This window comes from Microtus pennsylvanicus, chromosome 1 (genome assembly GCF_037038515.1).
Source record: "Microtus pennsylvanicus isolate mMicPen1 chromosome 1, mMicPen1.hap1, whole genome shotgun sequence".
Taxonomy (NCBI): domain Eukaryota; kingdom Metazoa; phylum Chordata; class Mammalia; order Rodentia; family Cricetidae; genus Microtus; species Microtus pennsylvanicus.
Window position 1 is genome coordinate 51,596,080 of NC_134579.1, and position 10,925 is coordinate 51,607,004.

Here is a 10,925-nt window from a genome sequence, read left to right on the forward strand (position 1 = left end):
GTTCTCCAGAATCGTTTTGGGAGAGGTCTGTTGCTTAGCTGTCTTACCTCCACAGGGCCATCGTCCAACTACAAAGGTGGTAATAACCATCCTGTTAGTTTCCCCCATTGCTAGAAGTAGCTTGGTGCTTGTGATTATAGGGGCGTTCATGAGTCCTGCTTCACGGTCCCACCTTTTTGACAATCTAGCCTGTATAGTTTATAGTAACCATATATGTTTGCAAAAATGCACACAGCCTTCAGAGTACTTCAGAGTATCCATTAGACACATTAACTCCCTGTAGTCAAGGAATCCAGGATAAAGGACGAACCACGGAGAAGCTAAAGCATTTCTGAAATAACCTCTCTTGTCTACCAGTCCCTAGAAAGGGACAGGCTTTTGCACAATGACCCAGAAGGCCTCCACTTTGTCCCTGGAGGTCACATGAAGCTCCTGGAAAGAAATGAGAGAAGCAGGTAGAGTTAGTGCCACCCTTGGTGCTTAGTGGCAACCCAGGTCCCATGCTACCTTCTCTCCACCACCACAAGGTCCCCCAAGAAAGCCGCTTCAGCTTGCTACACATGACTGTCTGTGGTGCCCAGGCACTTGTACACACACCCTAATATTCAGAAAAGGAAAACCTCCCATTCAAATCCAGATCTGAGCAAGCAGGGCAACGCTCTGCACTGTACTTCAGTCCTCCCCACTCCCTACTGTCTCCTGGAAATGAAGCAGTGCCATTCTGAGCACTAAGCACAATGAAAGCGAATCATAACAGTGCTGCCTTTACCTGCTTTCCTCTTCTGCATTCGCTGCCTGGCACCTGTAGGCGTTTGAGTGCAATCTGGGGAATTCTCACTTGCCTACTTGATTATAAACTCCACCACAACTACCAGATTACCAGCCCCCGTTCAGCCAGTCACTGAAGTTTTTTTTTAAAAAAGTAGATCCATAGGTTGTTTTCCTATTATGTTTTACTAGAAACATGGTACCAGGCTCCTGAGAGCATCCAAGAGATGCTCATGGTACTATTTCCGGGGCAAGGAATACATTCAGGAAAGACTTGAGCCTTGCACTGGGTCCTTCGACATTTCCTAACTCTTTCAGGTGAGAGAGCTCCCTTCCTATCCCAGGTCATTTTGAACCAACTGAATACACTTTTTCACTTTCTCCAGAGATTTTTAGACAGGACCTCACTATGTAACCCAGGCTGGCCTGAAATCACTATGTAGATCTGGCTGGCCTTGAACTCACAGAGATCTACCTGCTCCTACCTCCCCGGTGCTGGGTTAAAGGCATGCATGCAACACCATGCCTGACTCTGAGTATACGTTCTATTGTTGTTGATTGCGGCTGTTGAATTATTGGTATCCTTATACTTTGTATTCATATTGCATTTTATACGTATATTTATGTATAGATAAGCACATATGATATCTATACATTAAAGTGAAAATATAATAATTAAAATAGTCTAATTGAAGGCTGGGAGTTTTGGACTAAACATGTAGACTCTGTTTCACAACATCTCAATTTTCTTTACAATTTGAGAAAATATTCTATGTAGACAATAATAACCTTAAATTTTAATTGATTTTCTGCTGAACATATTTGTGTAATAAAGTTACTCCTCATTGATCCGTGAGATGCGAGAGGCATGCTCTGTGTTTCTGTTTGAGTCATTGATCTGATTCACTGAGAAAGGAACCAGGACCCTTCTCAAGTCCATTCAGTTGGTTGGGGTGGAGTCAGACAAGAGTAACTTCCCAGCCTGACAGACCCTGGCTCTTCCGGAGACTGATGTATCCACCAGAATTGAGGGAGCATTTAAAAAATGTCTGAGTGAATCAACGCCACAGTTTCTGGAAGTGGGCACTTGAGAAACTAGAGCAGAATATTAAAAACATATGTGCACTCTATTGGAAAGTTCACAGATGTTGTGGTGGAGGAAGAGGCTTCGAGCAGCTGTCAAGGTAGTCTATAATGAAAAATGGCCATGGTTGGAACGTATTCCTTTATCTCAGTAATTCTATAACCCAGTTTTATCAAGAAATTCAGGCCTGAGGAGCTCCATCGCTATTTGAAGCATCTGTGATTAATATTCACCACCACACCCTGCAAGGGCGTGGGCGTGTGCCTCTATCTTCCCATTTCACTTGCAAACACGGCTTGAAAGAAGCATAGCATGTGTGTCTGGCTGGCTTACAATTCTAAGCCTTTTGTTTTTAAGCACTGTCACCCATGTCTGATTCGGCTTTGCTCTCCCTTGCAAGAAGAAATGCTGAGATAAAATGAAGAGGAAACTGTCATTTCAGGCTGATGTCCCCAGAGTGAGAATCTGATCAAAATAATAAGCTCAAAGCCTCAAGCTATGATGGGGATGAAAGGCTATGATGAAGGAAGGTGGACTAAGGAAACATTACGGATTGGCCTGGGTACCCAAATGCCTTTGTAAGCATTAGAATCACAGATGTGTAATGTTAGACAGTGGCATTAAAACCTAAACCACCGTGTGCAAAGTCAGCTTAGTAATCCAAGCAGGGACCACCCAGGAGCTGGGCTTTCAGGTTTGATTTCTGCTGTTATCATTGGACATGATCTTGAGTATCCTGGCAGCCACTTCCCCAACTCCAACATATCACAGTCTTTCCTATGAGAAGTGTCATGCAAGATAAATCTCTGTCTATCTGATTCAGACCCTTACCACTGGCATTTGAAACATTTGTAGAAGGGCATGGCTTCTAAAAACCTAGTTTTGTAGTTGTAAGAACTTTACTTCACTGATCCAGGCACCGCAAAAGTATTTATGGCAGTGATGTTTGTAACGGCAAAAACTTAGGAACAAACCAAGGGTTCATGAATAAGAAATCAACTGGGCAGAGTGTGGGACATCCATATGATGGAATACAAACCAGTTCTTAAATGTGTGTGTGTGTGTGTGTGTGTGTGTGTGTGTGTGTGTGTGTGTAATATGAATGTGATCTTTTTATACACATCCGAGTGATCTCCAGGATAGTAAGCCAATGAAGGAACATGAGCATCTTCAAGTACAGCTACACTCACATGAGAGCTGTGGGGGAACATTTCCAATCATTCACACCACCTTACTGACATCTACAACTGAGGAGATGTTCTACTAATGGGGATACAACAGCAAGGAAAAAATGGACCAGATTTCCCGACCCTCAAGAAACAAGTACACATTTGTTCTGTAAGTAGCTCTAATATCTTAGAGAAGTCACAAGACACCTGTAACAGTGATTCCTCCTAGGAGAAGCAGAGACTAAGCCTATATTGGAATTTTATATCTTTAAAATAATTAGGGCAAGATGTTATTGGAGGCTGCTTGTTCGTTCCCGTCCACTTAAACCAGAAATAACATAGAAGCTGTATTAATTAAAACACGGCTTGGCCTATTAGCTTAGGCATATTTCTAGCTAGCTCTTTATATCCTAAACTAGCCCATCTCCATTAATCTGTGCATCACCACGAGGTCGTGGCCTACTGGCAAAGTTTTGGCAGGCTCCAGCAGAGGTGTCTGTCTGCCTCTAAGGGCAGCAACATGTCTTCTCCCTGACTCTGCCTGCTCTCTCTATTTATCTCTTTCAGTATGGCTTTCCTTTGTTAAGCCATTGGCCAAAAACGGTTGTTTTATTAACCAATGGCAATAAAACATGTTCACAGCATACATCACCTCCTACATCACTAAGGAAAATACAAATTAAAAAATGAATAAATCATAGGAAGTATTTTCTCTCATTCACTTTCTCATTAATTTTCTAATTAATATGGGGTTCCACTCACTAGTTTGTCCAAATTTGTCTTGATTTTTTAAATTATTTTAAGATTCTATTATGACTATACCATTTCCACCTTCCCCTTCTTTCCTCCAACTCCTCCCATGTAACCCTCTTTCCTCTCTTTTAAACTCGTGACCTCCTTTTACTTTAATTTTTGTTATACGTGCACATGAAAATTGTAGGTCTATGTCTGTGTGTCTGTGTGTCTGTGTTTATGGTCCTAAATTGTTTTTGTTTGTTTGTTTTTAACTCTTTGGGGGCCCACCACCCAGATCCCAAATGAATACATAGAAGCTTAGTCAGTACGTTTTACCTCTGGGCCTTCTGCCTTGCTTTATTCCACATTTCTTTCTTTCCTTCTTACTCTGTGACTGACCGAGTGGCTCGGTGGCTGGCCCCTGGCACCTTCCTCTCCTTCTCCTTTTCTTGCTCCTCCTCCCTTTCCTAAATTTCTCCTTCTATCTGCATGCCATCCCTGCTTATCTTTTCTCCTGCCTTGCTATTGGCCATTCAGCTATTTATTAGGCCAATCAGATGTTTTAGAGAGGCAAAGTAACACAGCTTTACAGAGTTAGACAAATGCACCATAAAAGAATACACCACATCTTTGCATCATTAAGCAACTATTACACAGCATAAACAAATGCAACTTATCTTAAACTAGTATTCCATATCATTCAACCTGCTCAGTCCTTATAATGTTACTCATGTATGTGTTCAGGGCTGACCATGTGGTATTATTGGAAAGGTAATTGATGTGCTCTTTACTGAGAAAGACTATTCCTCCCACTCTGAGCATTCCTTGACTTCCAGTAGTTCTTTGTCTAGGTTTGAGGTCTTGTGAGCTTTCCCTCATTCAAACTAGCAAGTCTGTTGGTGCCATCTTTGTTCAGGTCATGTTCAGACATCTATGTTGAGTCTTTGGAGGTGTAGCTTCTCTGACGTTTCTAGAAGGCACAATGTCATAGCAAACTCCTGGATTCTCTGGTTCTTACAGTCTTTCTTCCAACCTTAACAATTAGAGAAATCCAAATCAACACAACTTGAGATTGCATCTTACACCAATCAAAATGGTTCTGAAGTTCAACAAAACAACACCAAATGACAGAGAGGACAGGGCAGGAAGGGAATCCTCATTCATTATTGGTGGAATTGCAAACTAGTACAGCCACTCTCTAGAAATGAATGCGAAGAACCTTCAAACAGCTAAAACTAAGTCTACCAACAGATAGAACAGATAGACCACTCTGGCTTATATCCAAAGGACTCAGCATCCTACTTCACAGGTACTTACTCGGCCACGTTTGTTATTCTATTCACAATAGCTAGGAAATAAAAACATCCTAAATGTCCTTCAAACAATGATGGAATAATGCAAACATGCTACATATACACAATAGAATACTATTCAGCTGTAAATAAAGATAAAACCCTGAATTTCACCTGTAAATGAATGGAACTGACAAAGATCATACTGAGTTAACCCAGAACCCAAAAGACAAGCATGACAAACATTTGAGTTAACCCCAAACCCAAAGATGTTCTTCATACCTGAGGTTCCTAGCTCCAAATTCTCAGAAGTGATTATATTACCTGAAATAACTGAAGAAACCAGGGGAGAAAAGGGGATCTTTGGAGGGGGGAGCAATAAAAAGAGAGAATATCGGGGTATAAGTGACCGGAGAGACCAATGGAAAACAAGGGAACAAAAATTAGGAAGAGAGGAAGGAGATAATTGGAAAGGAGAGAGGAGGGCAAAACAACACTGAGCTTGTCTGAAAAAGTCATAAGGAACCATTACTATGAGTTATCTACCTAGACATGCCTGTGATACCTGTAAATCTGTATATATGTATACCTGTACACATATACACATACATATACTTATACTTATACTTATACATATAGTTTAAGTCAACGTTTCCCATCTGGGCTGATCTGGATTCACATTAAGCGCTACGCCCTATTAGCATAGTTTTTCTATGTGTCTCCCTGTGGGGATTAAATAAAGTAGGATTCTTCTTGTTTACCCCTTTAGAATTGATTTCAAAAACCCCTTTTCATTTAATAGGCTGAGATCCACTGAACATATGCCTTTTTGCTGCTCTCAACCCATGCGTTTTTTTTTATAATGCTTAGTATAATTTCCCCTTTGATTCCTGTCACTGGAGAATTTTGATTCCTGATGACACATGCCTTATTTCCATTATGCTAGCAACACAAACTGATTTAAGTAAAAGTCCTCTACTTGTGACAAAGACGACTTGGACTCTGTGCCTCTCTCCATTGAACCACCAGCAACTATCCTCAGCTCCCCTATCTCACAGCTTCATTTTCTCCATAAATCTTTATCTCTCAGAAAATATCTATAAAGCAGTCCTTCTAACTTGAGATTTCCTCTTACTGAATTCTTACAGGTAAGTCCTCTCCTCCATTTCTCCATCTTCCTTCTCTCTCCCAGTTTCTGGACAGGCTTGTGTTCTTTTTACATCTGCAACTGAGAATGATATCGTGTCTAAATATTCTTGAGTAACGTACTCCAGCCCAGCTCTTAGGCATAGCACGGTGGGCTAGGGTTAGGGTCATTCCTCCCTTTCCTCACCTATGCTTATACTTGCCAAACTAAAAGATGTTTATCACCTTCTGCCCTTCTACAGTGTCTAAAACTGTGTGAGTCCATCTATATCTGTGATAGATGGCAAGCTGTTATTATTAAAAGTGGACTGTTCTCTCTTGGCCTCTAGCAAGCATAGCCTCCTACATGCCACCTCTGGAGGAGTCTTGGGTCTCATACTAGTTTGGAGACATTTCTACATCCATTACAGACGACACCATCAAGTTCTACCCACATCCCCTGAGATGGTTTCCTGTGGTGACCAACTCTTCCATTTGCCCAGGATTCTGAGTTTCCAAAAAAATGATATTTGGAGCTAAATGTGAACACTGTAAAGATGATCAGTATATATTACCCATCCAGCCTCACCATTTCTATATCGACTGCCTAGGGTATATATCCATCCCCAAAGCCTGTCACCTGTCCCCTTGTCAGAGGGCTTCCTTCCTACTTTTCAACACGTGTACTTCCTCCTCAAAGAACAAGAAGTGAGAGTCTATGCCTCTCTCAGATAGCCCTTAGCCAATGACTGAAGGGTAAGGGAGTTTGGGTTCGCCAGAGTCTTTGACCTAGATGGGGACAAGGGAAACATGGCTAATACTGTCTCGAAGGTTCCCCGAAGGATTCAGACAAACCTGTCCTCCCCAGATTTTCACTAGATACTAAATTTTCACTTTTTTTTTTCACATGCCGTTGTCACTCTTCTCCCATACTGCTTCAAGTTTCCTCCAAAAATAATCTTCAAATAACCGCTTCCTGTTTTTAGAACCAGCCACTGAAACTGAAACTGTTCCCAAAACAATCATTATTTGACCTTTCATAATTAAGGGTATTGACTGCACTGGATGGGATGGTTCTTCTGTGCTACCTGATGACAGCTGGAATTGTGAACATCTGGAGGCTCAGCTGAGCTAGGATCTCTAAGACATCTTATGACAGAATGTTCATGCACTTGAAGCCCTTAACAGTTCTGTTTATTCTTAGAGTTCTCTCATGTAGCTGTGTCAGATAGAAGTGAGGTTACAGACATCTAAGAGACTAACCCTAGGTTGCTATGAAAACAGGTCTTTATTCATTTTTCAAGCAGTTGCAAGACTTCTTATTTCTTGAGGAACCACAAACTGGGTGTTTTGAAGCAATGGGTGGCTACTCTCTCAGTTCTGAAAGCCAGAAGTCCAAACTTGAGGTGTGTTTCTGAGAACTCTAGCTAAAAAATTTTCCCCTGCTCTTGGCTGCCAGGATCTGTGCACAGCTGTGATGTTTCTTGGCTTAAAACTGTGTCACTGCAGTGTCTGTCTCTGACACCACAGACCTTCTCCTTATTGGTCTTGATATTGACTTCTGAGAAGGAAGCCAGACATTGGATTTGGGTACAGCTAACCCACTTGGACTTCATTTTAACTTTATTAACTTATTTAGAAACCCCTAATTCCTAACACAGTTTTATGAATAGGTTCTTGATGGGCAGGTATTTGAAGAGGATGCTATTCAACTGGGTACACCTACATGGACTTGGACAGTCAGTTCTAGGTTTTTTGAAGCACCAAAGTGGAAACTACCAGGCCTTCTAAAGACTTGTCAAGGGCTCAGAATGTGTCTATCATTATACAACATGATGAGGTTACCATGACAATAGCATAGGCAGCACACTGGAACTTGAGACAATATCATTAAACATGCCTTGTGCCTGGACCTCTTTACATGACTTTGGGACACTGTAGAAAGAATAATGGACTATGTTTGGCACCTAGACTTTAGCTTTGCTTTGGGTTCCAGACATAATAATAGATGGTGCATTGTTCTCCTTGCTTGATCATGTTCCTGGACCTCTATGTCTTCAGATACAAAATGAAAGATGTGAACTAAACCATCTGAGATTCACCCAACTCCTGATGCGTCTACTTTTTACATAGATTTTTCCCTTTGCTCAAACATCTTCATTAAGTCTTGGGAAATCTAATGCTAGCATTTGGTATGCTTGAGACAGAGGGGAGACAAAAAATTCAAAGCCAATCTGGGACACATAGTGACGCTCTATCTCAGAAAAAAAAATAGATACAAGCAAACAAAATATCATTGGAAGTATTTAATACTTCTAGAAGATTAAGGAGAGAATGGGAGCTTTAAAATAGGGGGAAAAAATTAATGAAGTTCCTAGGTAGTTTCAAAATGTCTCTCTCCTTCCCTCTCTATTTTTGTGAATTTCAACTGTGACAGTTCCTCAAATTATTAACAGACATCTGCTCGATGTGTGGCTTCCATCTCAACTGACCCATTTGGCAGGAGTGACGGGCTGCAAGTTGTGATCTGGGCTGACATCATATGATTTGTTTTTGTCCTTTCAATCACTAGCATACACCTGTTATATAGAACAGCAGGTGCTGGTGGGCAGATGTTCCTGGGAATCAGAGCAAAAACAGGTAGCTGCTCCTCTGTGTGTCTAAAACATAATGATACCTATTAATTAATATGCCTTCTTAGGAAGGTCTTAGATGTCAGCCAGGATAGGACACGTGTGTGCCAAGCAAGGAAGCTGAAAGCAAAATAGAGAAGAGAGGTTTTGTTTCTGTCTTTTCATTTTGTTTTGCTTTTAGATTATGTGTTAACATTGTTTTGAATAAAAACTTTCACTGTGGCAATGTTGGTTCAAGCTGCAATAAAGGAACCATGTGTATCAAAGGGGTGGGCTGAAGGCAAATGCAGATTTCAGAACGCTTTCAGAGAAGAGGAACTCATAGGTCATTTCCCCAACGTAGCCAGATAAGGATCATTCTTACTAATGCCCCTCCCTTCCGTGTAATTCTATTACTCCGCGCTTTCTTCAAGGTCTCTTGGATTTCAGGTCGGACATTCACACGCTCAGGAATTAACCCAGCAGGCAGGATCACCACCAACAGTATCAAGCCCACCTTTCCCCATTCTCAGCAAAGCTGCAGAGACACAAACCCCAAGAGTAAAACCAGAAGAGAATCTTAAAAATCTCTCCAGCCAAGTAGGTCCCAACATGAAGGCAGCAAACTGGGAATCCGGTGGTGGTGACCCAGGCCAGCTGCTTCATGCTGCCACATGCTGAAGGCCATTGAGAAAATAAAAAGGGGTTAGGAGCCTTTTGGAGGGTTATTCTTCAGTGAGATATTTAGAGTATGTTTCAAAGGTCAAAAGGGAAATTTTTGACCCAGAAAAAAAAAAGTTAAATTCCTTGAAATTGAGTATTGTTACCATTGTTTAAAGACAAAAACTCCACTCCAGGGGTCCTAGCAGCTTAGGTTCAGCCACTCATCTTACCCACCAATTAAAGAGACAAGCAGCAGTGAGAGATGGAGAAAGAAGGGCTATTTAATGTGCTCACACTGGATGATGTGGATAAAACGGTCCTGTGACCCCAATTCCATCTTTGAGCTACTGACATGAGCTTCAGGTTTAAAAAGAGGAAGAATCATGTCAGAACAAGAGGCATGTTTAGTAACAGACTCGTGGTCAAAGCACGTTCTGGTTGATTATTAATTCAGTTCTTGTTCAGCAGTGTGGTCCTGAAGAAGGCTTTATTTTATTACTTGAGGATTATATTTATTTCCATGACATGACTGTTCTTTCTGAATGAATGTCTAGACATCTGCTGTTCCTGGAATCCATGATAGCTGTCAGTTTAGACAAAGAGCAGAAGTTTCCAGGCGTATTTGTTGGGGTTCTGGAATAAGTGAGTGATGATGCTTAGGCGTCTAGATCATACCACCAAATGGAAGATGGCTTCCTTTGCTGATAGAGGAATACTTAATTAAGAAGACTGGGAAGACAGGCTGAGGCAGGGAATTACACATTCAAGGCCAGCCTGAACTACAGGGCAAGGTACCAAGGCATCAAACCAAAAAAAAAAAAAAAAAAAAAAACCAACAACAACAACAAAAAAACCAAAGAGAGAAGTGCATTTGGAGAGAGGAATAGACCATCACTTTAATGTGTGTTTAGTTTAAACTGTCCCTGAGATATTGGAGCGCAGGTTTTTGGAGGTAACTGAAACTTGTAAGCCCTCCATGTTTTGAAGGTACTTGGACTCTCAAGTGTGACTGAAATCACCTCATGATCTCTACACAAGTGAGTAAGTGAGTGGCAGCGTGGTACACTGGTTCAAAGCATAGAATCCAAACTAGGCCCCTTGTGTTTGTGTCTACCATTGCTACTTATTTTTTTAAGATTTATTTATTATATGCACACAGTGTTATGCCTGCTTGTATGCCTGCAGGTCAGATGAGAGCACCAGATCTCATTACAGATGGTTGTGAGCCACCATGTGGTTGCTGGGAATTGAACTCAGGACTTTTGGAAGAGAAGGCAGTGCTCTTAACTGCTGTGCCATCTCTCCATCCCCCATTGCTACTTATTGCCATGTGACCAGGAAAAAAAAACTACTAAAAAATCCTAAATTAAATTTCTTTTATCTACAAAAAAGAAACACGCATTCACTCCTGCTCTCTAATAGTACTGGGAGCTCTAAATGGTTCAATTCGTTTAAGCTTTTAGCTCGGTTCTGAGTA